The sequence below is a fragment of the Lissotriton vulgaris genome, chromosome 10 (genome assembly GCF_964263255.1).
Source record: "Lissotriton vulgaris chromosome 10, aLisVul1.2, whole genome shotgun sequence".
Classification (NCBI taxonomy): domain Eukaryota; kingdom Metazoa; phylum Chordata; class Amphibia; order Caudata; family Salamandridae; genus Lissotriton; species Lissotriton vulgaris.
The window spans coordinates 1,013,131,012-1,013,148,154 of NC_141698.1; the positions used below are offsets into that span (position 1 = coordinate 1,013,131,012).

Genomic DNA, 17,143 nt, shown 5'->3' on the forward strand with positions numbered 1-17,143 from the left:
TTCCAGCTGTGAAACATCTGGGGCCCCAGGCTGAATCCCTTGAGAGTACTAGAAGGGATGAAATTTACACATTTATGGATATCCATCCAGAGGTCCTTTTCAGAGTCTAAATGCCGAGGATTCTAGACCATTCATCCACTGGTCGTGGTGTCGGGGAGGAGGTATCAACTATCAACGAAAGGCAAAAAAGGAGCCAAGAGCAACAGAGGTACCATAGTTGCTGAATTAAGCATCCCACATGGGCACGGGGCATATACTGGGCAAGGGACCGATCCTGTGATTCCCAGACTACAGCCAGGGGACACTTTGGTGCAGACAGAAGATGCAAGTGATGAAGAAAGAGCTCAACAAGTTGGACTTGACTCTTACAGTGTGGCACCCAGCTAAGCTGAAGGTGGAGTCTAAAGGTACACAACATATGTTTTTATGCAGGTAGAGGCGGCCTGGAGTACCTGGGCTCGAAAAAAAAATTACTACCTTGATCACATATTATCTTGAGTACTGTGATGCTGAACCCTAGACGTGAATGAGCATGGTCCATTGCTTGCACTTCTGGAGGTGGTGGCTTGCTTTGATTTGTTGGTGTTGGATTTCTGATACTTAATAGTCACCTGCCTCCCTCCAATTCTTCTTCCCAGCCCCACCTTGGCCCCCAACTAGTTTGGAAATCTTAGTTCTTGAATCTTGTGATGCATTTAAATATTACTTGTTCTACATTTTTTGCAGAGGGCGTTTGATCTTATAGGATTTGACTCTGATTGAACCTATGGCAACCTTTAATTGTTTGACCCTCAATAAACATCTGTGAGCCTTAAAAACAAGTCCAGCAGGCGGCTCTCCACGGTAGAAGACAGCTAAAAAGCCATGACCTGCCACAGCAATCTTGCGACTGTCTCCGAGCTCAGTCCTCAGCTGCCCTGTGAGCTATGTAGTCATGCTCAGTTGAACAGCGCGTGCAATTCAAGAGTCTCTGTATAACCCATAAGGCTATTCACGGGACTGCACCAAAATATATAAAAGATCGAGTGGTAAAATTCGTGCCCGGCAGAGCTCTTCGCTCTTCTGAGGCCTTCAGACCGGCCTCTTCTAGGTATAATCTTAAAACCAAAGGGGGCAGAGCTTTCTCAGTCCTCCTTCCACAGATCTGGAATGATCTACCGGAGTACCTGCGAAAGGAATTGGATCAGCTCTCCTTCAGAAAGTCGTTAAAGACCCACCTGTTTAGAAAGACATTAGCATTGGCGAAGTGGCGTCCCGCGGCCTCCTGACCTGGTAACGCTAGTGACCTGTTCTTTTTCTGGAAAGCGCTTAGAGACCTGTGGTGATTTGCGCTATATAAAAATAAAATAACATAACATAACATAACAAAGGAGCGTGTGCATGATGTGCTCCTCAGACCATACAGCACCGCTTGGGGTCGGTATCCATGGTCCAGGGAACATTTAGCACACACACAATTGTCATGAGGGATGACATGGGAATCACAAACCGACAGAACTTTTTATTTTGAACTCGAGGCAGGGGTGCTGGCTCTTCAGAACCATGGAGAGTACCTTTCCCTGCCACTAACTACATTCATGCTCAGCATCATCATTGCGTCTTGTAAAGAGGTTCAAACCCAAACAGGGCCTCAGAGTGCCACAGAAAGGAATAAAATGTGCCTTGTGGAGATTTAGAGGTTACATTGGAGTGTTTTGTAATCGTTCTTAAATGGCATAAGTTGCTCATTCAGTCTCGTGCTCTGGAACAAATAATTACACTTTGAAGTTCCATGGCAGGGAAAATAACTCCCCTCCACTGTGTCTACATATTGGGCCTTGCAATACATTTTGTGTTGACACCTTTGGATTTCAGGGGCATTAACAAACATTGGTCTGTGGGTCTTGAAATTTCCCTAGCTTGCATGGCAAACGAATAATATTTTCTAAAAGAAAGGGCAACACAGTCTTTATGCGGCATGTCAGCCACTGCCCTTGCAACCGATCTCTGCAGCACCTGTAGCTTTTAGGCCTGAGCTTGGATCGCACAGCTGCCAAACAGACTTCCTGCTCACCATCTACCTAGAGTGGGCTTTCAGCCCCTGGCTTTCTTTGACCAGCCTCTTTCAGCCATTGGCTTGAGATTTTCTCAATCACGTCTTGGCTCACCCTAGTAGAGTAGTTATCTTTCACCTGCTACTATTGGCTATTGTGGTCTATCCTTCTGCCTCCATGTTAGTGCTGACATTAATCTGCTGAAGAGGCTACTTTACATCTAGCTCCATCTCTGTCTGCTCCAGCGGGCTCCCTCCTGCCTGCCTCGCTCCAGTGTGTTAATTCTGAAGCCTTAGCACCTTAATCACAGGCCTGTTAACTTAGCCAATGCTTATCTGATATCCTCCTTAGTTGTCCCAACCATCTGCAAGTGTCAGTTGTCCAATTTTTAACCGATGATTGCTCTTGCAACAGTGGCCCTATCTTTCCCCCTATTTGATGGAGACACTTTCCTTAACATGCTCAGATGAAAGTTCAATGCTGACAAAACTAACTAGGTGTGACAAGCCCACGGCTGAGGCAAAGATGACAGTGTTTTCACTCTGGCATGGGGATTCATAGCAACTGCCCTCACTAAAAAGTGAGCTATCTGTGTGTTTCTTCAGCTTCATAATTGGATTTTATCTTAAAATTATAGAGAAGCAAGAGAGACCTTTAGTAATAATTCCATAAGTATAATCAGAAGAAATAGTAAATGAAAATACCCATAACAATTTAGAGCACATCTTATAAATAACATTTTAATATAGAAGATTCAAGAATAATATAAAGAAATTGGCAAAAAATATATAGAATATTCCATTACTACGATGGGTTTGCATTTGACTACCCTCTGTGCCCAATGGAAGAAACTTGATTTAATGACGGCCTGATTTAAAGTTTGCCAGATGCAGTACATGTGCCAAAAAGAAGTGACAGGGCCATCTCCCTAAATGAACAGTGCTTACATATCAATACACCATATGAATCTCTTCCTGCATGCTATTAGTCTTTTAGCATATCAATCCGCCTACACATTGCTATGACGGGGGGACTTTTTTACACCTCAAAAGTGCACTGTATCATCATTCATGTGTCTTGTTATTTCGTAGAAGTGTTGCATCCACATAAGAACCGCGTTCTGTTATGTCTTTTTCGCGGCTGCGGGACTTTTTCATTGTTTAGTCTGGACGCAAATGCAAGCCTGTTGATTTTACCTGTGCTTGTCTGATATTTAAAATGGTTTCATAGCTTGTAGTCTTTTCTTGGTTTGACAAGTGAAACATGGCCTGCGTAACATCGGCGTAATTGTGGATAGAATCTGTATCCTTCGTAAAAATCGTGTAGATGGTGGATACAGCTATTAATTATTAAAGAGAAGGGGAAGGGTGCGCGAGGAACTCCACAAACCACCTGTCTCAAATACTTATTCTGGCAACTTTGTATCATTAATAATCTCACTCGACCATTTACATAGCTCCCACAAGAGATATAATGGTCTGTTGGCACTTGAAAGCATTGGGTTTATTATCATTGTCCAATTCTTTGGCGCTGATTTTATCGACTTTGAGAGAATGAAAAAGCTGCATCTGCCACACAAGGGTGGAAAATAAGAGCTCAGAGGTTAAGGTAGCGATAATATACGCGAGGAGACTTCCGGGTATCTCATTTGATATCTGATAGGTATTTGCGTGAGTTGAACATGTATGTATCTATGTCACTTATTCACACGACTGATTCGGATATTAGTGTGTCCTTTTACTAATGCACTGTGCATGTTGGTATTTAGAAAAGGGGAGTAGGATAGCTCAGTCGGTCAATGCTGCATAAAATATATTTGATCAGATAGTAAGGAACAGACCTAAACAGCCTCTCATCCTTCCCGGGCAGAACAAGGGGCACATCTGGACTCAGGTAATATAGCGCTGGTAGAAAATTCAGTTTGTAAAGTTTGCTAAGTCACTATGTTCAGTAATTAATACTTATGCAGCAGGGAGAGAGCCACTTAACGCGGTGTTATTTCTTAATCAATTATAAAATGAGTCTCAAAGGTGCAAATCGGGTCAGTGTTTACCTTCTAAAGGCACTTTGTGTATGCATTTCAGAAGGTGTGTGAGGCTCGCGCATTTTTGCTTGCTGCAGGCAGTATTTGTGGTGGTACCTGGGGAATTTACAGTAAAAACTGGCCCAGTACATAATGAAAAGATGCCGCAAAAAGCGGACACTGAGACCAGCCCTTCAGGAACTGCCAGATTGCCTGATAGGCCAGTCGGACCCTGCTTTAGAGTGCCCTTGGGGGGCATGAAATGAAACCTCGGCCCTCCGCGAGAGGCCGGCGAGATTATCCGGCTGCGACACATGGGATCACAGAGGCTGAACACCACTTATGCACCAGAGAGAGCCGCTGTCAGCCCGCGCCGGGCGGGGGATTTCCTGCGGCTTATCCTGGTTAATTTAGATATTGACTCCCGTCACTCAGGGCAGCGGCTCCCGCCGCCCACGGGAGGCTGCAGCGGAGCGCTGACGCGACACAGGGGGCAGGGGTGCAGGACACCAGCTGACCAGGCATCACAGTCAAGGCATGTAGTTTCACCAGAGTGAGTGGGGTCATTAATGGAGTGCGCAGGCAGGGCTGACGTCTTCTGAGCAGCATCAGACATACAAACATCCCCAGAGTATCATGTAGGGCATCTGCCTTCTACGTTGCCAGAATCCCAAAACGTAAATTTAGGGCTTTCCATGACGGGACCGGACCAACAACCATGACCCTTCCATGACAGATTCAGCATGAGTCATGACCCTTCCATGACAAATTCAGCATGAGTCATGACCCTTTCATGACAGATTTCACACGAGTCATGATCCTTCCATGACAGAGTTCACACGAGTCATGACCCTTCCATGACAGATTTCACACGAGTCATGACCCTTCCATGACAGATTCAGCATGAGTCATGACCCTTCCATGACAAATTCAGCATGAGTCATGACCCTTCCATGACAGATTTCACACGAGTCATGACCCTTCCATGACAGATTCAGCATGTCATGACCCTTCCATGACAAATTCAGCATGAGTCATGACCCTTCCATGACAGATTTCACACGAGTCATGATCCTTCCATGACAGAGTTCACACGAGTCATGACCCTTCCATGACAGATTTCACACGAGTCATGACCCTTCCATGACAGATTCAGCATGAGTCATGACCCTTCCATGACAGATTCAGCATGAGTCATGACCCTTCCATGACAGATTAAGCTTAAGTCATGACCCTTCCATGACAGATTTCACATGAGTCATGACTCTTCCATGACAGATTCAGCATGAGTCATGACCCTTCCATGACAGATTTCACACGAGTCATGACCCTTCCATGACAGTTTCAGCATGAGTCATGACCCTTCCATGACAGATTTCACACGAATCATGACCCTTCCATGACAGATTCAGCTTGAGTCATGACTCTTACATGGCTGCATCACCTGTCCTTTCAAGCCACTTGATGCCTGCACCATTGCCAACGTCATAACCATTAGATGCAAGTACCAGTCTATCAGTCATGACCCTTCCATGACATTTCTCATGACCCTTTGCTGCCAGCCTTATCCCACCCATCACGACCCTTCTATTCTAGCACCATCCCATAAGTCATGACTCTTCCTTGACAATATCATTCATGACACTTCCGTGCCAGTAATAATCCATGACATTTCCGTGACAATATAAATCATGACCCTTCTATGCAGGCAACATCCCTTCAGGCTGGCATCTTTCCTCTCGTTATGACCCTTACTTGTCTGCTCTATTCAGGTCCTTGATACTTTCATGTACACCTCCTCCCTCCCACTACGATCCCTTCCATGTCAGCATCATCGAATAACATCATCAAAGCAGCTGAGGCTGGAGAAAGCTTCACTGCGCATGAGAGTTTGACCCGCCTGAAACGGCCGGCCAAACCCTCATGCGCAGAAAAGGGACAAGCGAGTGCCCTACCACTCCCCCACCACAGTGCCATCCCTCTGGAACCACCTCCAAGACTCGACTGATTCCTCGGGGTGGGTCCGGGGGATTAAAATAAAACGATAATAAAACAGGTTTAAAACCTGTTTTATTTGCGGTGGAGCCAGGGAGGGCGGCACTCCTCTGCCCGAATAGAGGGGCCGCCGCTGGCTATATATCAGCCAACATATCACGGTCCTTCACTACTAGCATGAACAAGCACATCACTCTCCTCAGCCCTATATATCAGTGAATATATCACTGTCCCTCAATGCTAGTATCAGCCAATATATCACTATCAGCGCTAGTATCAGCCAACATATCACTCTCCTCAGCGTGATATGTCAGTGAACATATTGTCCTTCAATGCTAGTATCAGCCAACATATCACTCTCCCTCAGTGCTAGTATAAACAAACCTATCACTCTTCTTCAGTGCTAGTGGAGTGGTGTGGCTCACTGGTTAGAGGCAGCAGACCCGGAAGCAGAGGTCAGCCCGGGACCAGGGTTCGATTCCCGACGCGGCAGGGTCTTGGGCCATGGTCAGCGGACTCGATAATTCTCGCCTCGGTGCCTACTCTAACCATGGGTCCCACTCAGCAACTCTGGGCAATAGCTTGCTTAATCTCTACTAACGGCCCCATCAGCGTCGGGGATGCTTGTCTTCACCTTGGAGATGCCCAGGAGGGACCATCTCACAGGGAAAGCCAGGATGGGTTCCTCAGCGGTATACAGCACCGGGACGCCCCTTTGCTGGGGCAGCTGTGCGCTTTACAAGTATACGACATTTAACATTTATATATCAGCCATCATATCATTGCCCATCAATGCTAGCATCAGCCAACACATCCCTCTCCTTCAATGCTAATTTTAAACCACATATCACTCTCCTCAGCCTTGTATATCAGCCATTATATCGCTGTCCATCGATGCTAGTATCACCCACACACATCTTCACCGTGCCATGCTAATAGCATCCTAGGAAGCGTGACGTTTTCATGCCACCTCCAAAGTATCATGACTGTTTCTTGTCCACACTATTCAAGGTCTGTGTGAACTTTCAATGCCAGCATCCCTGCATGTGTGATGACCCTTCCAAGTGGGCACTATGCTTACATCATGACCCTTCTATACAAGCATCAGCCCTCGTGCCATGACTGATCCATGCAGCCATGGTACACACTCTTTGACCGTTTCAGGCCACCATTGTTCATGGTTCTTGGTACTCAAGGGACCTCATTATCCAATCAACGGACTATTACATGGGTGCATCACCTCTCGAGCCTACAGCCATCCATGCAGGCATTATCCAAGAATTTGTGATCCTTCCTTGCCACTATCCTCCAAGTGCCAAAATAATTCAGTGGCAGCATTATCCACGCATCGTCACCCTTCCACGCCATCCTTAGTCCATGCACCGTGATACTGCCAGCACATCTCACGTGCCATGATCATCTATTTTCATGATCCTCCCATGTCGCATCTTCTCATGTGCCATGAGTCTTCCAATGCAAGCATCGCTGTGTGTTTTATGGCACTTTCATGTGCCTTTCAAGCAACCTTACATGCAAGGGTCATCTCGGGCATTGTAACCCCGTCGAGCTGATGCCACCCCAGGTGCCATGACCTTTGCCTGCGGGTATCCTCTACAGCACCATAACTCTTCCCTACAGGTATAATGTCCCTCTATCCATCATGTCCTCGCCCTTCCGTGCCCAAATTACCCCTTGTTTGGATAACACTTCCATGCTAGCACCTCCAAAAGCATCATGAAGCTTCCCTACCCATATCAGGCCAGGAGAGAAGGCATTTAAATGCGCGCATGATCCCATGTTTTTTATGCCACTTCTATGTCAACACCTTCAAAAGAATCATCACCCTTTCATGGAGGTCTCAGGTCATGAGACTGGCACATTTATGTTTTACAATGTGTTTTCAACCTTAGATGTTGGCATCATCTCACGTATCAGGATGACACCACAGTGGTATCGCCCAACTGCCATGACCCTTCCATGATGGAGTCATCCAAGCATCATGACCTTTGAAGACTGACCCCATCCCAGGCATTATGATTCTTTCATGCTAGCATCATTCATGGCATCATGGCCCTCTATGCAGGCACTGTCCGTGGCATGATGACCCTTCCATGCTGATGTAATTCCGGGCTCCTTGACCCTTCCATGCATACTTCATCTTAGGCCTCATGGCCCTTACATGCTGGCGTCATCCAGGCTTCATAGTCCGTCCATGTCAGAAAACACACAGGCATCATGACCCTTCCATGCCCGCACAGCCCCGCACACCCAGGCATCATGACCCTTCCATGCCCGCACAGCCCCGCACACCCAGGCATCATGACCCTTCCATGCCCGCACACCCCTGCACAATCAGGCATCATGACCCTTCCATGCCCGCACACCCAGGCATCATGACCCGTGCATGTCCGCACACCCAGGCATCATGACCCTTCCATGCCCGCACACATAGGTATCATGACCCTTCCAGGTCAGCACACGCAGTCATCATGACCCTTCCATGCTGAAGTCATCCCAGGTACCATGACCCTTCTATGTCAGCACACCCAGGCGTCATGACCCTTCCATGCCAGCACACCCAGGCGTCATGACCCTTTCATGCCAGCACACCCAGGCGTCATGACCCTTCCATGCCAGCACACCCAGGCGTCATGACCCTTCCATGCCAGCACACCCAGGCGTCATAACCCTTCCATGTCTGCACACCCAGGCATCATTACCCTTCCATGCCCGCACACATAGGTATCATGACCCTTCCAGGCCAGCACACGCAGTCATCATGACCCTTCCATGCTGACGTCATCCCAGGTACCATGACCCTTCCACTCCAGCACATCCAGGTGTCATGACCCGTCCATGCCAGCACACCCAGGTGTCATGACCCTTCCATGCCAGCACACCCAGGCCTCATGACTCTTCTATGCCAGCACACCCAGGCATCATGACCCTTTCATGCCAGCACCCCCAGGCTTCATGACCCATCCATGCTAGCACAACAAGGCCTCATGACTTTTCCATGCCAGCACACCCAAGCATCATGACCCTTTCATGCCAGCACACCCAGGCGTAATGACCCTTCAATGCCAGCACACGCAGGCATCTTGACCCTTCCATGTTGACGTCATCCCAGGTACCATGACCCTTCCACGCCAGCACATCCAGGCGTCATGACCCGTCCATGCCGGGAGAACCCAGGTATCATGACCCTTCCATGCCAGCACACACAGGCCTCATGACTCTTCTATGCCAGCACACTCAGGCATCATGACCCTTTGATGCCAGCACACCCAGGCGTCATGACCCGTCCATGCCAGCACACCCAGGCCTCGTGACTCTTCTATGCCAGCACACCCAAGCATCATGACCCTTTCATGCCAGCACACCCAGGCGTCATAACCCTTTCATGCCAGCATACGCAGGCATCATGACCCTTCCATGTTGACGTCATCCCAGGCACCATGACCCTTCCATGCTGGCGTCATCCGAGGCATGATGCCCCTTCATGCTGATTTCATTCCGGGCTCCATGGGCCTTCCACGCAGTCTTCATCTTAGACCTTATGGCCCTTCCATGCTGGCGTCATCCAGGCTTCATAGTCCGTCCATGCCAGCACATGCAGGCATCATGACCCTTCCATGCCAGCACATGCAAGCATCATGACCCTTCCATACCAGCACACCCAGGCATCATGACCCTTCCATGCCAGCACACCCAGGCCTCATGACCCTTCCATGCCCGCACACCCAGGCGTCATGACCCTTCCATGCCAGGACACCCAGGCATCATGACACTTCAATGCCAGCACACCCAGGCGTCATGACCCTTCCATGCCAGCACATCCAGGCATCATGACTCTTCAATGCTGGCATCATCCCAGGCACCATGACCCTTCAATGCCCGCACACCCAGGCATCATGACTCTTCCATGCTGGTGTATTCCCAGGCACCATGACCCTTCTATGCCAGCCCACCCAGGCGTCATTACCCTTCCATGCCAGCACACCCAGGCCTCATGACCCTTCTATGCCAGCACACGCAGGCATCATGACCCTTCCATGCCATTCCACGCAGGCATCATGATCCTTCCATGCCAGCACACCCAGGCATCATGACCCTTCCATGCCAGCACACCCGGGCCTCATGATCCTTCCATGCCAGCACACCCAGGCATTATGACCCTTCCATGCCAGCACACCCAGGCCTCATGACCCTTCCATGCCAGCACACCCAGGCATTATGACCCTTCCATGCCAGCACACCCAGGATTTTGACCCATCCATGCCAGCACACCCAGGCCTCATGACCCTTCCATGCCAGCACACCCAGGCCTCATGACCCTTCCATGCCAGCACACCCAGGCCTCATGACCCTTCCATGCCAGCACACCCAGGCCTCATGACCCTTCAATGCCAGCACACCCAGGCATCATGCCCCTCCCATGCCAGCACACCCAGGTATCATGACCCTTCCATGCCAGCACACCCAGGCCTCATGACCCTTCCATGCCAGCACACCCAGGCCTCATGACCCTTCCATGCCAGCACACCCAGGCATCATAACCCTTCCATGCCAGCACACCCAGGCTTCATGCCAGCACACCCAGGCATCATGACCCTTCCATGCCAGCACACCCAGGCTTCATGACCCTTCAATGCCAGCACACCCCGGCTTCATGACCCTTCAATGCCAGCACACCCAGGCTTCATGACCCTTCAATGCCAGCACACCCAGGCCTCATGACCCTTCAATGCCAGCACACCCAGGCGTCATGACCCTTCAATGCCAGCACACCCAGGCATCATGACCCTTCCATGCCAGCACACCCAGGCGTCATGACCCTTCCATGCCAGCACAGCCAGGCGTCATGACCCTTCAATGCCAGCACACCCAGGCGTCATGACCCTTCAATGCCAGCACACCCAGGCATCATGACCCTTCCATGCTAGCACACCCAGGCCTCATGACCCTTCCATGCCAGCACACCCAGGCCTCATGACCCTTCCATGCCAGCACACCCAGGCATTATGACCCTTCCATGCCAGCACACCCCGGCTTCATGACCCTTCAATGCCAGCACTCCCAGGCCTCATGACCCTTCCATGCCAGCACACCCAGGCATCATGACCCTTCCATGCCAGCACACCCAGGCTTCATGCCAGCACACCCAGGCATCATGACCCTTCAATGCCAGCACACCCAGGCATCATGACCCTTCCATGCCAGCACACCCAGGCGTCATGACCCTTCCATGCCAGCACACCCAGGCGTCATGACCCTTCAATGCCAGCACACCCAGGCGTCATGACCCTTCAATGCCAGCACACCCAGGCATCATGACCCTTCCATGCTAGCACACCCAGGCCTCATGACCCTTCCATGCCAGCACACCCAGGCATCATGACCCTTCCATGCCAGCACACCCAGGCTTCATGACCCTTCAATGCCAGCACACCCCGGCTTCATGACCCTTCAATGCCAGCACACCCAGGCTTCATGACCCTTCAATGCCAGCACACCCAGGCTTCATGACCCTTCAATGCCAGCACACCCAGGCCTCATGACCCTTCAATGCCAGCACACCCAGGTGTCATGACCCTTCAATGCCAGCACACCCAGGCATCATGACCCTTCCATGCCAGCACACCCAGGCATCATGACCCTTCCATGCCAGCACACCCAGGCCTCATGACCCTTCAATGCCAGCACACCCAGGCATCATGACCCTTCAATGCCAGCACACCCAGGCCTCATGACCCTTCCATGTTGGCATTGTCGCAGGCAGGGCCAGCTTTTGCTGGTGCGGCAATTATTTTTGGCACCCTCGCACCCCATGACCGCCTCCTCAGATTCTCTCACTGCCACCAGGCAAAAATGCTCCTCAGCTCCCGAATCATAAGTTATTGTTAAACACAACGTCGCCCCTTATGTCAGCGCCCCCTCCACAGGTCAGCGCCCAGGGCGGCCGCACCGGTCGCCCTGCCCTAAAGCTGGCCCTGGTCGCAGACATCATGACCCTTCTGCTGACATCATGCCAGGAATCATGGCCCCTCCTTGCAGCTCCATTCCATGCATATATCTCCCTTCAGGAATAGCTTCAACTAACTATGTTGCAGCTCGACTGTGTGTAGAAAAGCATTGGCGTCTGAAGTGCTCATAACAAACCATACCAAACCATAAGGCCTCCTGTGCGCGCGCATACGCGCTTGTGTGCGTGTAGTGTGCCAGCACACCCCGGCTTCATGACCCTTCAATGCCAGCACACCCAGGCTTCATGACCCTTCAATGCCAGCACACCCAGGCCTCATGACCCTTCAATGCCAGCACACCCAGGCGTCATGACCCTTCAATGCCAGCACACCCAGGCATCATGACCCTTCCATGCCAGCACACCCAGGCTTCATGACCCTTCCATGCCAGCACACCCAGGCGTCATGACCCTTCAATGCCAGCACACCCAGGCGTCATGACCCTTCAATGCCAGCACACCCAGGCATCATGACCCTTCCATGCTAGCACACCCAGGCCTCATGACCCTTCCATGCCAGCACACCCAGGCCTCATGACCCTTCCATGCCAGCACACCCAGGCATTATGACCCTTCCATGCCAGCACACCCCGGCTTCATAACCCTTCAATGCCAGCACTCCCAGGCCTCATGACCCTTCCATGCCAGCACACCCAGGCATCATGACCCTTCCATGCCAGCACACCCAGGCTTCATGCCAGCACACCCAGGCATCATGACCCTTCCATGCCAGCACACCCAGGCTTCATGACCCTTCAATGCCAGCACACCCCGGCTTCATGACCCTTCAATGCCAGCACACCCAGGTGTCATGACCCTTCAATGCCAGCACACCCAGGCATCATGACCCTTCCATGCCAGCACACCCAGGCATTATGACCCTTCCATGCCAGCACACCCCGGCGTCATAACCCTTCAATGCCAGCACTCCCAGGCCTCATGACCCTTCCATGCCAGCACACCCAGGCATCATGACCCTTCCATGCCAGCACACCCAGGCTTCATGCCAGCACACCCAGGCATCATGACCCTTCCATGCCAGCACACCCAGGCTTCATGACCCTTCAATGCCAGCACACCCCGGCTTCATGACCCTTCAATGCCAGCACACCCAGGTGTCATGACCCTTCAATGCCAGCACACCCAGGCATCATGACCCTTCCATGCCAGCACACCCAGGCATCATGACCCTTCCATGCCAGCACACCCAGGCCTCATGACCCTTCAATGCCAGCACACCCAGGCGTCATGACCCTTCAATGCCAGCACACCCAGGCCTCATGACCCTTCCATGTTGGCATTGTCGCAGGCAGGGCCAGCTTTTGCTGGTGCGGCAATTATTTTTGGCACCCTCGCACCCCATGACCGCCTCCTCAGATTCTCTCACTGCCACCAGGCAAAAATGCTCCTCAGCTCCCGAATCATAAGTTATTGTTAAACACAACGTCGCCCCTTATGTCAGCGCCCCCTCCACAGGTCAGCGCCCAGGGCGGCCGCACCGGTCGCCCTGCCCTAAAGCTGGCCCTGGTCGCAGACATCATGACCCTTCTGCTGACATCATGCCAGGAATCATGGCCCCTCCTTGCAGCTCCATTCCATGCATATATCTCCCTTCAGGAATAGCTTCAACTAACTATGTTGCAGCTCGACTGTGTGTAGAAAAGCATTGGCGTCTGAAGTGCTCATAACAAACCATACCAAACCAAGCCTCCTGTGCGCGCGCATACGCGCTTGTGTGCGTGTAGTGCGCCCGAAGAACCAGTAAGACCGGTTCCAGTCACTACTCGGACTGGTGCAACCTTTCTTCCTGCCCAGGTGGATATGTCAGCGCCATTGATCTGTCGTTGCAGCCCTTGTTTGCCGGGGGAGTTGCTACTGTGAAAGAAAAGCCAGTCTACCGGTTCCGGGCTGCACGCACACACGTGCGTGCTGCGTGTCACGAGGAGACGCACTGCCATCGGGGAGAATCTACCCTTGCACCGAAGGGCACCGGTCATGCACGGGACTAAGCTTCTCCGCCAGTGGGCTGTGCGTGATGGCCTGAAGGCGCTGTGCCTAGCCCCAAAACGGGGCTCTCTGCGACCAACCACGCGGCACTGTTGCCATGGGCCACGGGCAAGTAAGGAATCTGGGCGCCCTGGCTGCTAGCTGGGTCAGAAATGTCCGGAACTAGAGTTCAGCGTTTCACTCTCAGACCTCCGGGCCCCGGTGCCACTGCACCTGCTGCTTTCACTCAAGAACGCCCCTGTCTACTCCCAATAGACGCTAAGCCCTAGCGCCTCTCCTTCAGATCTTGCTTGGTTTATTGTAATCGCTATCCGACTATGCCTGCTGGACCAGCTAGGAGGATTGCGCCAGTACTGCGCCTGTATGCGCAGCGCCAGTGTCCACGGCCCTCGTGCTGCGCTAGTCTTGACACCCCTCCTGCATCGCCAGTCGCGTGCCCCTCGCCTCGCACTAGTTGTGACGCAGTCCTGCATTCGCCAATGACGTCTCAGGCCCCTCACTACTCGGTCTGGAGGTTCATCTGTGTAGCGTTTCCCCCTTGGGGGGCTTCTACAAGGAACGCTGACCGGAACCCGCCCCCATTCTAAACGTGCCCCCAAATGCATGAGGAGACACATTAGGCCTTGGTGCCATCTGACCCCCAAACACAATCACCCAGCAGTGCAAGTGAATGAGACGGTAAGTTAGCTCAACGGGTTCAAACACCTGCTGCAGAGTCCTGCGTAGTCAGTAAATCAGAGGGTTTTAACCAGGCAATGTTGACTCCACCTTTCATCATTCCAAGGAGGATGATACCATCGAGTTGGGCGATAACATCACGAATTATTTTCAACATGACACAGTGACGCCTTTGGCAACAGCAAGCGCCCTATAAAACACGCGTTACGAACATCCACGAATGAGTGCGTGTGTGAATGACGCAGGAAAATATTGTAATTATTCTAAACAACGTATCAGCTGGCTTTCCTTTCCTTGAAAATGCTAATAAAGATTGCTGCGCTGACGCTTATTTGAAAACGTCAGCGCAGCAACCTTTATTAGCATTTTCAAGCAAAGAAGGCGTCTCTAGTATGTTCGGGTGTTAAAGCGCCATGTGCTGCCTCAGACCGCATCGATGAATGCACAAAAATAGCACCGTGCAAAGGTGGGCTTTTCAGAGCTGTATATTTTACACCACAAACCAATGAATGCGCTCCTAGATTTATCTCCCTCAAGCCTGCTTTCTGAGCCCTGTACTCGGGGCAATGCCCCTCATAAGAAAAACAGATTTATGCCACCTCATGGAAAACGAGTTTAGTTTTTGGGTGCAAAATAAAGGCTTGCTGCTGATCAGGCATTTCTCAAGTTGAGTTGTAGTACACACCCGGCCTGCAGCCCTTCAACCGAGACTACATGTGCGTGCTACAGCCTGCAGCAGACTCTACAGGTGCGTTATGCAGCCCTGCAACTGACACTAAAGATGCGCGCTAGAGCCTGCAGCAGACACTACAGGTGCGTTATGCAGCCCTGAGCAGACACTACATGTGCTGCAGCCTTGCAGTTGACACTACAGGCGCATGCTGCGGTCCTGTAGAAGACAGCATAGTTGCTGCAGCCCTGCAGAAGACATTACAGGTGCGTGCTAAAGCCTGCAGCAGACACTACACGTGCGTTATGCAGCCCTGCAGCAGACACTACAAGTGCGTTATGCAGCCCTGCAGCAGACACTACAAGTGCGTTATGCAGCCCTGCAGCAGACACTACAAGTGCGTTATGCAGCCCTGCAGCAGACACTACAGGTACGTGCTGCGGTCCTGTAGTAGACACCACTGGTGCGCTCTGCAGCCCCACAGCGGACACTACAGGTTCTACAACACTGAACTGACACTACAAATGCGTGCTGCAGTCCTGCAGCAGATACTACAGTTGTGTGCTGCAGCCCTGCCCTGCAGCAGACACTACAGGTTCTGCAGTCCTGCAACTGACAATACAGATGCGTGCTGCGGTCCCCTATCTGACACTACAGCTGCTCCAGCTCTGCAGCAGATAGTACACTTCTTGCAACTGACACTACAAGTGCGTTATGCAGCCCTGCAGCAAACACGACAGGCGCACGCTGCAACCCTGCAGCAGACACTAGAGATGCGTTCTGCAGCCCTACAGCAGACACTACAGATGTGCCCTACAGAGGATACTACAGGCGCTGCAGCCCTGTAACTGACACTACAGGTACGTGATGCAGCAGACCCTACAGGTGCGCGCTGCAGGCTTGCAGAAAACCCTACAGGTGCACGCTGCAGCCCTGTAGCAGACACTAGAGATGCGTTCTGCAGCCCTGCAGCAGACACTACAGGTGCTCTCTGCAGCCCTGCAGCGGATACCACAGGTGCGTGCTGACGTCCTGTATTAGACACGATAAGTGCTGCAGCCCTGCAGCAGACCCTACAGGTGCGCCCTGCAGAGGACACTGCAGGTGATGCACTATAGGTGCTGCAGCCCTGCAGCAGACAACACAGGTGCGCCGTGCAGTCAGTCCTTTATCAGTCACTATAGGTCCATGCAGCAGACATTGGGTGATCCCCAACCTTGCCAAGGAAGGGCAGCAACAGGAGCAGTGACAGCAGGAGAGCAGCAGGTCCTTGAAGCAGCCAGGTCCAGTGAGGAGGTGGGGGCACCCCGAGGATGGTGTGGCTAAAGGCTTACCTCGGGGGCAGTGACGCCGGGGCTCGCTGAGCAGGAATCGCCGCTCCGGGATCGCACACAGCTCACATCCGAAGGGATGCTCCTTCACAGCACTCTGCAGCACCGAGGCCAATAACACATGGTGCAAGTGATGCCCACGTGACCGAGACAGCCAATCCGCTGCTCGCCGCTCGCGACGCCTCCTCCGTCATCCCGAGGGATGGTGCCTCGCAGCTCCCGCATGGACCGGCTCTGGGGGGTCCACCCTCCGCAGGGTGCTGCTGCCGGCTGGACCTGCACGAGTGCAGGCACCTGGCACGGCTGGGTGGCAGCAGGGAGGTGGGCACCGAGGAGCCCCCCTCACACACAGGCTAGGAGTGAGAGCCCCCCGCATGGTAC

At 52.0% G+C, this 17,143-nt stretch overlaps 1 protein-coding gene across 1 annotated transcript in view; it reads right to left on the reverse strand.

Annotated features, from left to right (window-relative positions):
- The window catches only part of TMEM108 (transmembrane protein 108), a 794,620-nt gene extending 777,759 nt beyond the window's left edge, over positions 1–16,861 (reverse strand). Inside the window, exon 1 of the mRNA XM_086940014.1 lies at positions 16,766–16,861. The gene's annotated coding sequence lies outside the window, so the exon portion shown is untranslated. The remainder of the gene's footprint in view (positions 1–16,765) is intronic.
- Positions 16,862–17,143: the final 282 nt, after the last annotated feature.